The 16,274-nt window shown below is 41.4% G+C and overlaps 1 protein-coding gene across 16 annotated transcripts in view; it reads right to left on the bottom strand.

Moving 5' to 3' along the window:
- The window catches only part of ASPH (aspartate beta-hydroxylase), a 418,870-nt gene that overhangs the window by 87,809 nt on the left and 314,787 nt on the right, over positions 1-16,274 (bottom strand). For 3 of the 16 annotated variants that reach the window (XR_012327194.1, XR_012327195.1, XR_004522877.2), the window contains exon 28: positions 7,551-7,648. The exons of the other annotated variants lie outside the window; for them this stretch is intronic. The gene's annotated coding sequence lies outside the window, so the exon portion shown is untranslated. The remainder of the gene's footprint in view (positions 1-7,550; positions 7,649-16,274) is intronic. 16 annotated transcript variants of the gene reach the window in all.

Genomic DNA, 16,274 nt, shown 5'->3' on the forward strand with positions numbered 1-16,274 from the left:
AACGGTGATACACGGAACCTTAAATAGCTGCTGGGGATGATTAAATGCCTGCACTTCGCCGAGGCTGTAAATCAAGCTCAGAAGCCATTTATTGTGAGTCCCATAAAGCAGTAGAAGTTATTGCCACTATGCTGAGAAACGCAGCATCAGACAGGAAAATAAAGAGAAGGGAAATTTTGTTGTGAGGGTTTTAAAGTGATGTGTTGTTTTTTCTTTGCAAATTCTCTTTTCGTTTCTCATCATTTTTCTCTTCTCTTTGCCTCTGTTTCTTCCCCGTCTCTAATGCTCCCTGCTGAGTGTCTCCGAATCTAATTTCAAATCTGGCACTCCCGCAAGTAACACCCAGTGTCTTCCCGGCTAAGAGTATGCTAATATTGGTAATGCTTCCCAGGCAATGGGCATCTCCTGTGCCACGTTGTTAATTTAATCCTCCCAACAATTTATGAAGGAGAATTATCTTCATTTTAAATAGAGGGTGTTTAATCTGGACAAAATCACAAGACTGGTTGGTGGTTTGATTCTGAGTATTTCTCTCTCTCCTTCTTCATGATACCCAGTTATGTTTGGGCTCTGCTTCTGGGGATTGTGTCACCTAATCTCTGATTGCTCACAATTTATTACAAATTCCCTGCTCGGGAATCCTTACGGGCTCCCTAACAAAACTGATTCAGTCTCTTTGCCACACATTTTGCCATAGAAAACCTTAAGCATCTGGCATTACTTTCCTTATCCAAAGGACATCTTCCACCTGAGTAAGCCTCCTCTCCCCCTTCCCCCCTCCTCACTCATTGAAGCTCTTTCCCACCTTTGCTTACCTAGTGCCTACTATTTAGTTTTCGTTTCCATGATGAGGTGAGCATGGGCCCTACAGGAGCACAGACAAGAGGCATCTAACCCATTGGGAAGCTGGGGCCTCAGAGACATTTTCCCGAAGCCATTATCTGACTTGAAGGAGAGGGAAGACTGAGCAGGTAGAGGGGAGGAATGTGAGGGGGGCCGTTTGAGGCAAAAAGACCACAGAGTGCATGGATCCAGGGAAGAGAGAGCTAGCCTTGTTGGAAGAGCCTCAGTTGGTCCCATTGAGCATAGACTATAAGGGCTCACGTGGAGAGAGATGTGGCTCAGGAGGTAAGCAGACGCCAGGAATGAAAGGCCCTGCTTGCCACAAGGAACCTGGGCTTTATGCTTGAGGCCAGATCAAGCCCTACTCCTCTTTCAAAGCTCTTCTCCACACTAAGAAGCTTTGTCCACGGCTGGGGCAGCACTGATCTCTTCCTTTGTTCTTCCCTGAATGCCTGTCACACGCATCTTCTTTGCTGCACACTTCTCCATGCTTCAGGAAGCTTCTGGAGGCAGGAGGCTGTGTCTTTTTCTCCTTGGTATCCACAGGTACGGAGTAGCGCTCCCTCTTGACTGCCGGGGAGAAGTTTGGAACAATGGAAAGTCCAGAGGGGAGAAGCTCTTTGTAGACTCTTCCCAATGACAATATTCTTGTTAAGGGGACCAGAGTTGTGTGCAGTTGAACTTGAGAATGGAGGAGGAAGAGATGAGGATGCTCTGTCTACCGCCTGCCCAGTGATCCTCAGCATGACATAAGGGGGACAGAGAATGTCCTAGAAGCAGCAGGAGCAGCCAGGACGTGGGACGGGAGTCACTACTGCGGGGTCTGTCGTGGCTCCATCCGCTGTGCGATGAGCTCAGGTGCCGATTTCCTCACCTAATAAGGATGTGGAAGTAGACGACTTGCATGGTTTTCTCTCAGTTCTTACATTCTGTATTCCGTGCGTGTCACTGTGCATAAGACCGAGTTGAGAGAAGGTTTCGTGTTATAGAAGCGCCCATTGTTCAGGGTGCTTCCTTCCCTGCAGAGCTCAGGGGGCGGAAACCCGACTCCCCGCCTCATTCTTTGCGAGCGGCGTCTTATTTCTACTCTGGACCCTCCTCAGCCTGACAGGTTTGTGTGGCTGATGTCGCTCGCGCGTTTCCTCATGAGTTTCTGATGAGTTAATCCATCATATAATTTTATAGCACGCATATTGATTAGCAGATCACACCACCACAGCTAGAGTATTTCAGTTTGATATTTGATCTGTGAAACCCCCCAGAATAATACTGCAATGCCTCATTTACCTTACGGCTTCGTAAGGGAAGAGGGTATCCCATCCAGAGAAGTTAAATCTTCAGATAGTTGAGGGTTGCTTTTTAGAAGCCAATTTTAAAATGTTATTTTATACAGTTGTGTTTTTTTTTACAAAAACCACCTTAGAATGCATTATGTACTGCCTACCCTTGTCAAATATAGTGTAATACTTTTTTTAAATGAGGGGCTTCCCTGGTGGCGCAGTGGTTGAGAGTCCGCCTGCCGATGCAGCGGACACGGGTTCGTGCCCCGGTCCGGGAAGATCCCACATGCCGCGGAGCGGCTGGGCCCGTGAGCCATGGCCGCTGAGTCTGAGCATCTGGAGCCTGTGCTCCGCAACGGGAGAGGCCACAACAGTGAGAGGCCCGCGTACCACAAAAAAAAAAAAAATAAATAAATAAATAAATAAATAAAATGACAAATGTTGACAACAGTAAATATAAGTTACCATGCCCTGGGCTGTGAAATAACTATCGTGATGAGGATTCTTGGAACATATGGGCTTTGTTCCCATGCTACATGGCCCAGACTGCCACGCTATGTGCACTTTCTAATTCTTTTGTTTGTTTTGTTTTGTCTTTAGTACCCCTTTCTTCTCTTAGCTATTAATTGGCTATCGTTAGTGGGCTTGCTTCAAAACCCTTTCTCCTAATTTTCTGTGGATTAGGAAGCCAGAAAACTGAGCGTGTTGAATTGTATGCTTTGGGTGAAGATCTATGGGGAATCCCAAGAAATAATGTAAATGAGCTGCAGCAGCGTGTGAATTTTATGGCATCTCATCTGTACGCTCAGAAATACAGTTCTGCCTAACGCACCAGCAGGCAGGGCACGAAGCACCTTCTGATGCAGATTCCATCTGGAGCTGTGCAAAATGGAAAACTGGGCAGTTTTTCTTCCAAGGTTTTTCCCATCTTGGATTCACATACTACGCCCCCTTCTGACTTGTGTGTCTTTCTTCTCTATACTATTTGCCCAGCCTAACAGAAAAGGACCTATGTGTTCATCTACACTTGGACTAAACCTGTTTTTACCAAAGTGGTGACTATCCTTTATATTTTTATGTTTAGATTTTTCTAGCTATTAAATGCAAGCTTTTGTCTCTCATCAAGAATATACTGGGCAACATAAAGTAGCTTAGCTCTCTGTTTATCTTTTACTACACCCTGTGTCTTTCCTGAACACCTACTCTAAGGCAGTGGGGATCCAAAGAGCACTGTCCCTGGGCCCACTCCCTTTGGTCTCCTCACTTGAGCTGCCACGCCCTTCTCATGTGTCATATGACCCTGACCCCACCACCATGACCAAAATATAATTTTTATATGTATAGATTTAAATTTATACTGCTTTGGTCTGTTCACCCAGGGATGGGGACAGGAACACGGACACTGGCAAAGCATCATGAGCTCATAGACACCTTAGCCGGGGAGAAACGTGGGAGATGCCTTCTTCCTTGTTTTCCACAGTGTCTAAGTAATTGCAGCTGCTGGGTAAGTGAGACACATTGACCTGGCTCATTTTACCTGAGGGCAGAGACTTTTGGTCTACATTTGGCCACTGGGAATCTGGAAATCTCCTGACATTTTAGACCCATGTGCATTTGGTATAGAAGGTACCCAGCTTCCATCAGATTCTCAAGAGGCTCACAGCCAAAAGTTGTTTAAGAACCCCACATTCGATTTACTGATTTCCCTGTGCATACAGTTCTGCGATGCCCTGGGGAGCAAAGACCCTACTTGGATAGTATTACGGAAGGGCTGCCAAATGGGCCTGTCGCTCTATCCTAAACATGGAGGGCCATGTGGCTGTAAGAGGAAGCATTACTGTTACACGTGAAACAGACAAACACCAAGGATCCACCGCAGAGCACAGGGAACTATATTCAATATCTTGCAATAACCTACGACGGAATAGGATCTGAAAAAGTTATACACACACACACACACATATATATATATATATGCATATGTATATATATAACTGGAAAATAAAAGAGTAAGCACTGATGATAATCATGACAATAAAGTATTAGGATATTGGAAATCATCCACAATCCCCCCACTGAGCTATAACCACTTTTTACACTGAGAATTGAAGTATATTTTGCACACATAGACACACACACACACACACACACAATCAGGCTTATACTGGATAGCAGGGTAGCACTATGATATAGAGCTCAAGAGCTGTGGCTGGACTGCCTGAATGTGAGTCAGAGCTCCACCACATACTAGCTGCCTGAGCCTGGACGAATCACTTAAACACTCTGGGTCTCAATTTAATCACCCATAAAATGAGAAGAGTAACAGTATCAACCTTAAAGAGTTGTAATGAGAATGAAAATAGTTCATACAAATAAAGGCTCAGAAAAATGACTGACCCATACTTAGCACTCAATAAGTGTCAACTATTTTTTGTTGATTTGCTTTTTTCAATTCAGTAAATTTCTTTAATTGAAGTATAGTTAATTTATAATACTATATTGGTTTCGGGTGTACAGCATAGTGATTCAATATTTTTATAGATTATACTCCATTTAAAGTTATTACAAAATAATGGCTATATTTCCCTGTGCTGTACAATGTGTCCTTTTTTGCTTATCTATTTTATACATAGTATTTCGTATCTCTTAATCCCCTACCCCTATCTTGTCCCTCCCGCCTTCCTTCTCCCCACTGGTGACCACTAGTTTATTAATCTGTGTTTTTTTTCAGTTAAAATTATATCATGGTTATTTTATTAGTTTACTAAGCACGTATTAAGCACAAAATTATGAGTGGATAGTTTAAAACTCAATTAATGCTGAGCATTAGGCTATTTTCAATTTTTGACCAGTATAAATAATGGCATAATGAACATCTTTCTATATAAATATTTCTCTACATCTTTGGTTTTCCCCCCTTAGGATAAATTCCAAGAAGTTGAATTAGTGAGCAATGAAAACTCATATGGCTCTTGTACATATATAGTTAAATTGCTTTCCAGAAATAAGGTTCCAGTCTCTATTCCCCCCAGCAGCCTATGAGAGCTCTCCTCTCTCCTTGCTGTACAATGCAACGTGTTGTTATGCATACTGTCATCAAAGCACTGCTTTCTGTTGGTCTGATCAAGTTTTATTGTTTCTTCCTTTTCCCCACTTCCACCCTTTGGGTTTGAAAGTTATCTACTTCTATTATTTTACATGTTATTCTCCAAATTTTAATATGGATGCTTTACCAGCAGATTTTGCTAAAAAGTTCGAGGTCGATCTCTCTATTCTTATCCAGGATAAAGAAAAAAGAAAGCTCTAACTTCTCTCTGAACTTCCCCGTATTTAAAATCACTGCTATCTATTGTTTTAGTGCTACCATGTATTCAAACCCAGAGTTATTGTTATTGTTGTTGTTATCACTTGACAATTAATGCCTGTTCAAATTTTCCAAGGTGTTTTATCAATTTCTTTGCTCATTGTTGAATCTTTTTTTTAAAAATTAATTAATTTATTTTTGGCTGCGTTGGGTCTTGGTTGCTGCACGTGGGCTTTCTCTAGTTGCGGCGAGCGGGGGCTATTCTTCGTTGAGGTGCGCGGGCTTCTCATTGTGGTGGCTTCTCTTGTTGTGGAGCACGGGCTCTAGGGCTCGCGGGCTTCAGTAGTTGTGGCACCCAGGATCAGTAGTTGTGGCTCATGGGCTCTAAAGTGCAGTCTCAGTAGTTGTGGCACACCAGCTTAGTTGCTCTGTGGCATGTGAGATCTTCCTGGACCGGGTCTCGAACTCGTGTCCCCTGCATTAGCAGGTGGATTCTTAACCACTGCACCACCAGGGAAGCCCTCATTGTTGAATCTTGCACATGACTCCTCTTTGTGAATTTATTTCCTTCTTGCTGAAGTGAGTAGCTGTGGCTAGTAAACTCTCCTAGCCACCTCTGTACGTATGAAAATGTAATTTCTTCTTTACTCTTAAATAATATTTTAACTGGGTATATGGATCTAGATTAAATATTGTTTTCCCTAAACACTTTGAAGATATTAATTAATTGCATTTTGGTTGCCTTAAAAAAGTGTATTGTCAATCTGATGTTTCTTCATAGGTATCTGTTTTTTTCTCTCTGGTGTCTGTTTTATGCCAAAACCATACTGTCTTGATTATGATAGCTCTGTAATATTAGTTTGAAACCAGGAAGTGTGATGCCTCCGGTTTTGTTCTTTTCACTTATGATTTCTTTGGCTATTCGGGGTCTTTTGTGGTTCCTTACAAACTGTAGGATTGTTTGTTCTTGTTCTGTGAAAAATGCCATTGGAATTTTGTTAGAGATTGCATTGAATCTGTAGATTGGGTAGTGCTTTGGTAGTGTGGACATTTTAAAAACATTAATCCATGAACAGAATATCTTTCCATTTATTTGCGTCTTCTTCAATTTCTTTCATCTTTTATATTCCAGTGCACAAATATTTCACCTCCTTAGTTAAATTTATTCCTGTGTTTGTTTGTTTTTGCTGCTACTGTAAATGGGATTGTTTTCTTAATTTCTCTTTCTGATAGTTCATTGTTAGTGTATAGAAATGCAATTGATTTTTGTATATGGAGTTTGTATCCTGCAAATTTACTGAATTCGTTTATTAGTTCTGACAGGTTTTTGGTAGAGTCTTTAATATATATAGTATCATATCATCTGTAAACAGAGCCTCTGTCTCCTCCTACCCTTACCATGGACTTACATGAAAGCCCCATTCCATGTCATGCCCAACGATAAGCAGGCAGAAAGTGCCTAGCTGAAAGTGTTTATTGGGCGCCATTTTAAATCTTTGTGAGGTTTAGCGAAGTACCAACAGGCACAGCCTTGATTTGGTCTCTATTTTGAAGCCATTTCTTACACTGAGAATTGTTTGCTAGCGGGAGAGGCTGAGAATAGGAAATAATTTTATTTTCCAACTCAACAAATCCTGGGTCTTTCATACTGAAGAGTTCCTTCTTTAGTTCATCTCTCCTTTGACATAATTTATCATACATGACCAAAAACTGCCAGTTGACACTTTCAACTTTTTGCCATAGTCACAGGTTCTTTCGGTACATTTTCTGTGCTCTACGTTACCCCAGAAAACGGTCTTGCAAATGTTCCATCACCGATAACACAAACTGGCTTTCTCCAGTCTCTAATAGCAGTTTCCTCACTGCTCTTCCAGCCTTTGCTAACAACAGTTTCACTGCCTTTCAGCCTTCACCTGCAACCCAGAACTAAAACCAGTGCCACATGTTTTAAGTTTTTGGTACAGCACAACTCCATTTCCCAGTATCAATCTGGATCTACTGTCTATTATGCATAGCAAACTGTACCAAAATTTAGTGTCTTAAAACAACAATGATATATTATTTCTCATGATCCCGTGGCTTGACTGTGTAGTTCTTTGCTGGTTTTGCCTGGGTTCACTTACATGCCTGCATCAGCTGTAGGGTCAGCTGTGAATTGGGTTCAGTTGTGACAGCTGGAAAGCTGGGCTTCTGTCTCCAAGCAGTCTTTCATCTTGGGCTTCTATAGTGGTTACAGGGTTCCAAGAGAGAAAGGGCAAAAGTTACAAGGTCTCTTGAGACCTAGACCCTGGAACTTACATGTTACTTCTCCACATTCTATTTGTCAAAGCAAGTCATGTGACCAGCCTGGTTTGAAGAGGTACAGAAAGAGACTCTCATTTCTGGTTGAGGGGTGCAGCCCAGTCACGTTACAAATGGAGCTGTCTCCTGAGATGGGAGGTCTTTGTGACCATTGAATAATGTATCACAGAAGCCAGGTCCTGTTAATTTTTATATTCTTTGCAGCAACAAGCATATCATCTAACATAAATAAGCGCAATAATAGATATTTGTTGAAGTGAAGGAGGAAGAAGAATTTAGATTAGTAATTCCAAATCTGATGTTCTTTTTAAAATAGACTTGGCATTCAGATACTTTCAAAGGCATTTTTCCCCCCCCGATGATTTAGAAGGATTGCACTCCACATAATAAATGTGGCCATAAAAATGCCGATTTTTATCTTTTAATACTTGAAATCCCTAAGAGCATGTTCAGTTCAGTTAACGGATTTTTGGATTTTCGATTTGACAACTCTCATGAATACGATAGTCAGGCTATCATAAAAAAGTGAGCTAAAGGAGATCTCTTTGTTCCGGAGGCAAGAACAATTCACACACATGAATATATGCCACCATATATGTCTGTGTAGAGGAAACTATTAGATGGAGAGAGCATGAGAAATTCAAAGAGAGCCCTTCAAGGAAGAAATCCAATTTTTTCTCTTTAGTTAAAAAAAGGGGGGTGGGGCAGGACGAAGAAGCATTGTTTCTATATATTGCAATAAATTTCATCTTGAAATAATCAAAGGAACTTTAAATCCCGGCAATTTAAAATATGGTAAAAGTTGAGCATAAACATGTATGTACTAAGAGCACAGTGTTTCTGTTGTCATGACAATGCTCTACTGTCTAATATCTGAGCCTCGTTTTACGTTTCTGCTTATTAATGGATAGAACAGAAAATTTCCAATCACTTTTAGAATTATTTGTAATATAAATATTTTATCTCTTTGAAGTTGGGACTCTGTATTACCTACTTTCTCAGAGCATTGCATTTAGTTGTTCCTCAAGATTTAAACTGAATTAAAGCACATCGAACTTGTAGTTCCAATTCCAACTATGACTTAAAAAGTTTCAACTTTTCTGTATGATTTTATTCCTGTGTGCACACTGGAAAGAAACATTTTTCAGATACTTGTGAAGGCATTTTTCTCTTCCTCATTTTTTAAAAAAATTTATTTTATACAGGAACATAGTTGATTAACAATGTTGTGTTAGTTTCAGGTGTACAGCAAAGTGATGCAGTTGTACATGTACATGTATCTATTCTTTTTCAAACCCTTTTCCCCTTTAGGTATTACAGAATATTGAGCAGAGTTCCCTGTGCTGTACAGTGGTTCTTTGTTGGTTATCTATTTTAAATATAGCAGTGTGTACATGTCAATCCCAAACTCCCAGTCTATCTCCCCCCGGCTTCCCTCCTGGTAACCATAAGTTCATTCTCTAAGTCTGTGGGTCTCTTTCTGTTTTGTAAATAAGTTCATTTGTATAATGTTTTTTAGATTTCGCATGTAAGTGATATCATATGATATTTGCCTTTCTCTGTCTGACTGCCTTCACTTAGGATGATAATCTCCTGGTCCACCCATGTTGCTGCAAATGGCATTATTTTATTTTTTTAATGGCTGAGTAATATTCCGTTGTATATATGTACCACATCTTCTTTATCCATTCATCTGTTGATGGACATTTAGGTTGCTTCCATGTCTTGGCTGTTGTAAACAGTGCTGCAATGAACACTGGGGTGCATGTATCCTTTCAAACCATGTTTTTCTCTGGATATATGCCCAGGAGTGGGATTGCAGGATCACGTGGTAGCTCTATTTTTAGTTTTTGAAGGAACCTCCATACTCTTCTCCATAGAGGCTGCACCAATTTACATTCCCACCAACAGTGTAGGAAGGTTCCCTTTTTTCCACTCCCTCTCCAGCATTTATTGTTTGTAAATTTTTGATGATGGTCATTCTGACAGGTGTGAGGTGATACCTCATTTTAGCTTTGATTTGCGTTTCTCTAGTAATTAGTGAAGTTGAGCATCTTTTCATGTCCCTCTTGGCCATCTGTATGCCTTTTCTGGAGAAATGTCTATTTAGGTCTTCTGCCCATTTTTTTCTCTTCCTCATATTAAAGGGGTGTCACAACATAGTCAGATCACCTCCACCTAAGTGTCCTTCCCTGCTCCTGGGTCAGGATTAGATTCAGTGGCCTCCCCCCAGCCATCATCTTTTATTAGTAGTATAGGATTCTCCTCTAAACACACACGGTGCCAACCCTATCTTAATCTACACAGATGCAGTAATATCCACCATGTGCCTGGCACTATGATTCTAAGAAGGGAAAAAGACAAGTCGCTGTTCTCAAGATACGTGTTGTTTAACTGAGAAAAGAATACTTACGTAAATAACCATAATCTCGGTAATAATAACAGCAGCCACCATGTTTTGCACACCTGCTCTTTGACAGGTACTTTACATACATTATCTCCATTCTTCCAAAGACATTTCTAATTACACATTCATTACGCCCAGTTTGCAGGTGGGCAAACAGGCTCCGGGAGTTCTGTGAACTTGCCCAGTACCACTGCCGTAGTAAGTAGATGAAGCAGGAATTCTAACTCAAATTCAGTGTCAAAGGCCACGCTCTTTCTGGGTGGCCTTCTAATCCAGGGAATAGTTGGATCGGGACACCTGGCAGAAAATCTTAAAAGTGCCCCAAATGAGGGTACAGGACCTCAGCTAGCAGTGAGGAGGAGAGAAATTATTGTTGTCTTTCCTAATAGGGCCCATTTGTGGCTTATGTGGAGATGGGGCTTGAATTGGAAGGTGAGGGTTGACTTGAACACACAGGTTGGTCAGGGTTATCGTGGGCAAGTTAGAGCCGGGTCAGGTGGGCAGGCTGTCCTGTCCCTTCAACATAAGTTGCCTGTTATCACCTTCAAGCTTGTCCTGGCCAATCTTACTCTTTTCTAAAAATCGCCTTCTTTATCTCCATGCAAGAACTGTCTTTTCTTCCTTCATTCATCAGACAAATCCCTTACTTCCATAAAGCATCTTTCAGACTGCAGATTCCCTGAAGCCTCAGAAGTCCTCCAGCGTGCGAGTTCATTTCTAATCTCACTTAGATGGATTTCTATGGGTCTATCATTTGTGTTTTCATGTTTTCCCACTTATGTGGTTGTCTCTCAGCGGGAGGTAAGTCTTCAGGTAACAAAGATTTGTTGTTGGTTATTAACTCCCCTCCCTCCTCACCCTACACTCTATTTACCATGAACATTTGCTAACTCAGAGGCATATTATGAGGAATAAGTTAAGGCAATAAAATAAGTGAATGACAAATCCATGAAATCTTTGCAGAATAGTGCACTGTGTCTAAAATGGAATTTTCAATATTATGTCTGCAAGTTGGACCTGTACATTCTTTTCCTTTTATTTTTTTCTATTCTAAAAAATTTTGGGTTCCTCCCTTTTGATGTTTCTATATTTTCTCTTCATTTTTTCTCATTCATTTTCCCCCAGTATTTCCTTCTAATTATCTTCTTTTTTAATTTAATTTTGATTTTATGAAAGTAATAATGTAATCTTCTTTTTCAATTTAATTGTGATTTTATCAAAAGCCAAATTATAATAGCTTTTGAACAGTAGACAGCATCTCCTTACCTCTCATTATCTCTATCTCTAACTCCCTTGTACAGAGGCAAATGTTTTCAATCATTTTGACTGTATCTTCTAGTATTTACTTGCAAATTTTGAAGTGACATGCATAAATTGCTATTTGTTTATCATTTTGGTTTAAGTTACTATTTAGTGATTCTGCTAAGAGAATTTAGTGATTCTGCTAAGAGAGTTTAACCCCAACTTGCACATCATTTTCCCCTCTTCCCAACTTCTTAAAATCGTGAAAACACAATTTGGGACTAAATCAGTACTTAGTGTTTATATTTTTATAACTATATAAATCATATTCATAGCTGACCACTTAAAAAATGATTATATTTTAATGTTTTTTAAAAACATTAAACATTTAAAAACATTAAAAAACATTTAAAAAATGTTTTTAAAAACTATGATGACATTTCCTTCCTTATACAACATTTTGTTATCCCTTAGGTTAGTAATTGCTTTTATAAGAGATTACTTGATGTTCTGTGCATCCAGCACTGCCCTTTGCCCTTGGCCATGAGCCTTAGACTCTGGCTTTCCTCCATCCTTGCCCCTCTATGTCATGGGATCCCCTGGCCAAGGGAGCCAAGGGGACAGGGACATGTCCACCTGGACGCTGTGCCCCTCTGCCCTCCTAAATGTGGCTTCTGAACCCCTGGACTCCAGAATTCCCTGCCCAGATGGTCCCACGTGCCCTTTCAGGTCCTCCTTGCAAAGGCAGATGTTCTCACTGTGTGCACACTCCAAGGCCAAGGGCTGATGGAGGCGCAGGTGTGTAGCATCCACACGTGTGTGCAAAACCCCTCATGGTAAAGGAAGGGGCTGGGTCTTTTTCATTTACTCAGTTGAACATTCCATGAGCCCTTCAATATGAAAATCCATGTGCTTAAGTCCAGGGAAACTTTCTTATTTTATTATCACTTTTAATTGTTAAATCCCCTTCTCCTTTTTCTCTAATTTTTATTTTTGTAACTCCTGTTATGTGAATGGTTGATTTACAGGAGTTAACTTCTAACTTTTTTACTCTTTTCTTCCACTTTCTAAATTTGTTTTTTGTTGTTTTATCTTTTTAAGACTTTATTGATGTGACTTTCTTACCCTTCTCTGCATTTTTCACACATGATATCACACCTTTCCTTGCTAAGAGTACTCTTGGTTGTGTTGTTAACAATATCTTACTCTTTTCCCCCACAGATGCAATATTTTCATCTCTCCGATAATATTAATTATCCTCCTTCTTGCATATGCTCACCTTCTCTAAGTTAATTTGTTTCCTCACTTGTCCTTGATCCTTGGCTAAGTCATTTTTAAGAGTGGAGGCACTGAACACCTGTTGGGAAGTTCAGCCTGCATGGGAGGGCCCCGTGAGCTCCGCGGTGGCATGACAAGGTAGTCAGCTGGCTTTTTCCATGGAGGCCTCCCAATTGTCAGTATCTGTAGGTCTTTTTTCCTGCCCGGTTCAGCATCCCCAGAGAGAAGTCCTCCCAATCTCCTGATCAGGGGTGCGGGCGGTGCCAGCTCTCTGGGAGCTGAGTGTGGGGACGGAGGACAAGTGCTTCTGCAGTTTCAGAAACAGACTTTCAGTGAACCCCCTGCTTGGCCCGTGGCCCAGCCCCAGCTGCACATAGCATCCGGGAGCCTCTCTGTTCCAACTTCCGGAGGGTAAACTGTCCTTTTCCTGAGTGGGATCTAGTATCTAACTGCTCCTTTAAACACGTTCCACGAACTCCCCTGGTTTGAGCCACCTGCCCCATCCTTCAGAGGAGACTATCTCCTGAGCATTTCCAGGAGCTCATGGTGCAAAATCGACTTGCTTCTCGCTGGCTTCCTTCCTCTGGTCTGTTACGTCAGCAGCCACTTGTCCATCTGCTTCCCAGCTTCCAAAATTTGATAATATCTCTCATCTGCCATCATCTCTCCATATGTTCTCTTTGTTCCCAAGGTTTACTCATTGTTAAAAAATTCTTTTACTCTTATGTAAATAAGGTCTTAAGTGGAGAGGAAATAAAATCATATGCTCAATCTGCCATGTTTAACTGGAAGCTGTAAGAGGTTTCTTTCATTTTGTTCATATATTTTCTTTATACTTTCCTGCAAGGATATTACAATGTTAACATTTAAAATACCTAAGAGTTTTTTAGTCCATGCATTTTTTTTTTTTTTTTTTTTGTGGTACGCGGGCCGCTCACTGTTGCAGCCTCTCCCGTTGCGGAGCACAGGCTCCGGACGCGCAGGCTCAGCGGCCATGGCTCACGGGCCCAGCCGCTCCGCGGCATGTGGGATCCTCCCGGACCGGGGCACGAACCCGTGTCCCCTGCATCGGCAGGTGGACTCTCAATCACTGCGCCACCAGGGAAGCTCCCAGTCCATGCATTTTTATATGCATTTACTGATTATGTTTTTTATTACACTGCTTAGGAAGCAAAAAAGTTTTGAAATACCCTTTGAATTAGGGCAAGAAGAAAGATATGGCAAAGTTTGAAAGTTTAATAAGGTGCATATCCAGTGACAAATAGGTAAAGCATCATAGTAGGAAGTAATTATAATCGGAAAACTCCTTTAGAAGTTAAAGCCCAGTCATCTAGTTGTGATACTTGACAGAGTCCTGTGAAGATCCCAAAGGTACTGACTTAACAGTACTTGACTAACTGGAGCTTGCAAGAAAAATAAAACAGAAAGGAAACCTTAGGATTAATTATTCATCAGAAACCTTAAGTTTCAAAACTAGCAAAAGCAACAACAGCTTAAAAAGTTTACCAAGTGCTTACTGTGTGAGAATAAATATATGGTCAAATAAAAAACAAATCTGGACTTAGTAAAGAGAGACTTCACTCAGAAAAGATTATTGCAAAGGGAGGAAATAATTTTGTTTTACAATTCAGGATTTAAATAAGTTTAAGTTATTTAAGTTACTTGTTTTAAACTGCACAATGCTGAAGCCAGTCTAAAAAAAGATTTAGACACAACCCACTGCAAGGTAACTGAATGAGTTGCTTTTTAGTTAAAAAAATTTTTTTAAACAGAAAAAAAAAACCCCAACAGATCACAATGTACACCATGCAGCCACCCTGCCCAGCATGTGGAAGCCATGGGAGAAGGTAGCAAGAGGAACTGGGACGGACGGCAAGAACCTGCAGAAGGAGCTTCTGCACACAGATGACGCGCAGTGTAGAAACATCCTAAGTTCCCTTGGGTCCCCCTATTGTAGCAGGGGAAGGGAGACCACTCTGCACCGAAACTATCACAACATTGTTAACCAACTATACTCCAATACAAAATAAAAAGTTAAAAAAAAATAAAACCACAGTTTAATAAAAAAAAAAAAGCAATAGGGAGACCACTCTGAACATAAGATCTGTGAGTATCTCACGGGTTAAGCAGACAGAGTTTTCTGGGGAGGAATAAACAAGGCTAGAAAGATCTGGATGTGGGAAATGGGATGAAAGGATGGCCAGATGGAGAGGAAATCAGAGAATGTATTATCCTGAGACCAGGTGAGGATGAACCAACCTTCAGGGTCCAGGGAAAGGAGAGAATCTTAACCAAATTTGGTTAACAAGCATTCTGCTCCTTTGATCAGTGGGGACCGGCAGTTCAGCTAATCATTTATGAGGCAATGAATGGGGAGCTGGGGAGTCTGTGCCTGTCACAGGTCAACAAAGGAGGGAGCGTCTGTGTGAGTCTGATCTAAGCCATGCGGGCAGGGTGCTTCTTTGCAGTCAGTGCTTTTTTCCTGGAGCACAAAGGGTGGGGAGATTGCTTAACCTCTGCTGTTTCCCAGGATCACAGAAATTGGATAAATTTCAACATCGTCAATATAAATGAGCAAGATGGCTACCCCTGAAAAATTAAGTGGCTAATGAAGGGGATACCTGAGTAAAGTAATTCCATAAAGTGTAGTAAGTGCTGTCTGTCATAAGTAAGTATGTTGGTTGCCATGGCAATGCAAAGGCGAGGCACCTCACGTGTGGGGAGGGGGAAGGGCAGACAGCAATGGCTACGCGCGATCTTAGTGAATGACCAGGATCTATCCAGGTGGAGAGAAGGGCATCAGCTCTGAACCAGGAAATATCGCTTATGTCCAAGTGGACTAGGAAAAGTCATCTTTTCTGGCTGATGAGAGATTCTTCTCCTCCTTAGGAGATCAAATAATAACAAAACAGAAGTCTATCACTCACAGACGGAAATGTGAGTCTCAAGTTGGATTAAAGCCCGGAAATTCTCAAGGATGAATGTATGGTGAGACTTTATACCCTGAAGGGAAGCTTGAGTGGTGTCCCAGCAACTGCTGGAAGCAGCTCTGGGTCTGGCTGTGGGTCCCTGACCCAAGCTGACAGCTCAGAGTGGGAAAGAGGGTCCAGCAGGCGTGGAGAAGCCCCAGCCCACCCGCTTGTATTCCTCACTGAAATTGTTAAGCCAGTTTTCTTCAGAGTAGGAGTCTATTTGTAAATATGCAGTAAAAACCTAGGTAACACGTATAAATTATCTAGAGTTTATTTTACAATGTAAGGCTTTGGTTGTCTCTCAGCATCAAACGTCACATTCTAAAACGTGTCAAACTTCTGCTTTACTCTGTTTGAAAAAGAGACTGCAGCAAAAGCAGATTTTTTTCTCTTTTGCCCCAAACACAGAGTAGAGCCTTTAGGGGATCAGATATCCAAGCATCCTGGGATGGCATGCCTTTCCCTGGAGGGAACTCACCCAGCAGGCACACCAAGTGTGGTGGATAAAGGGACTCTGACTCTTTAAGGGGTCAGAGGCCAGGGTCAGGGCACAGATGGATGCTGTCTGAAAAGAGAGGTACAGCCCCTCGGATAGGATCAGTGAGGAATACAAGGAAGGAAGGAAGGAAGGAAGGAAGGAAGGGAGG

The sequence above is a fragment of the Tursiops truncatus genome, chromosome 17 (assembly GCF_011762595.2).
Source record: "Tursiops truncatus isolate mTurTru1 chromosome 17, mTurTru1.mat.Y, whole genome shotgun sequence".
NCBI lineage: Eukaryota > Metazoa > Chordata > Mammalia > Artiodactyla > Delphinidae > Tursiops > Tursiops truncatus.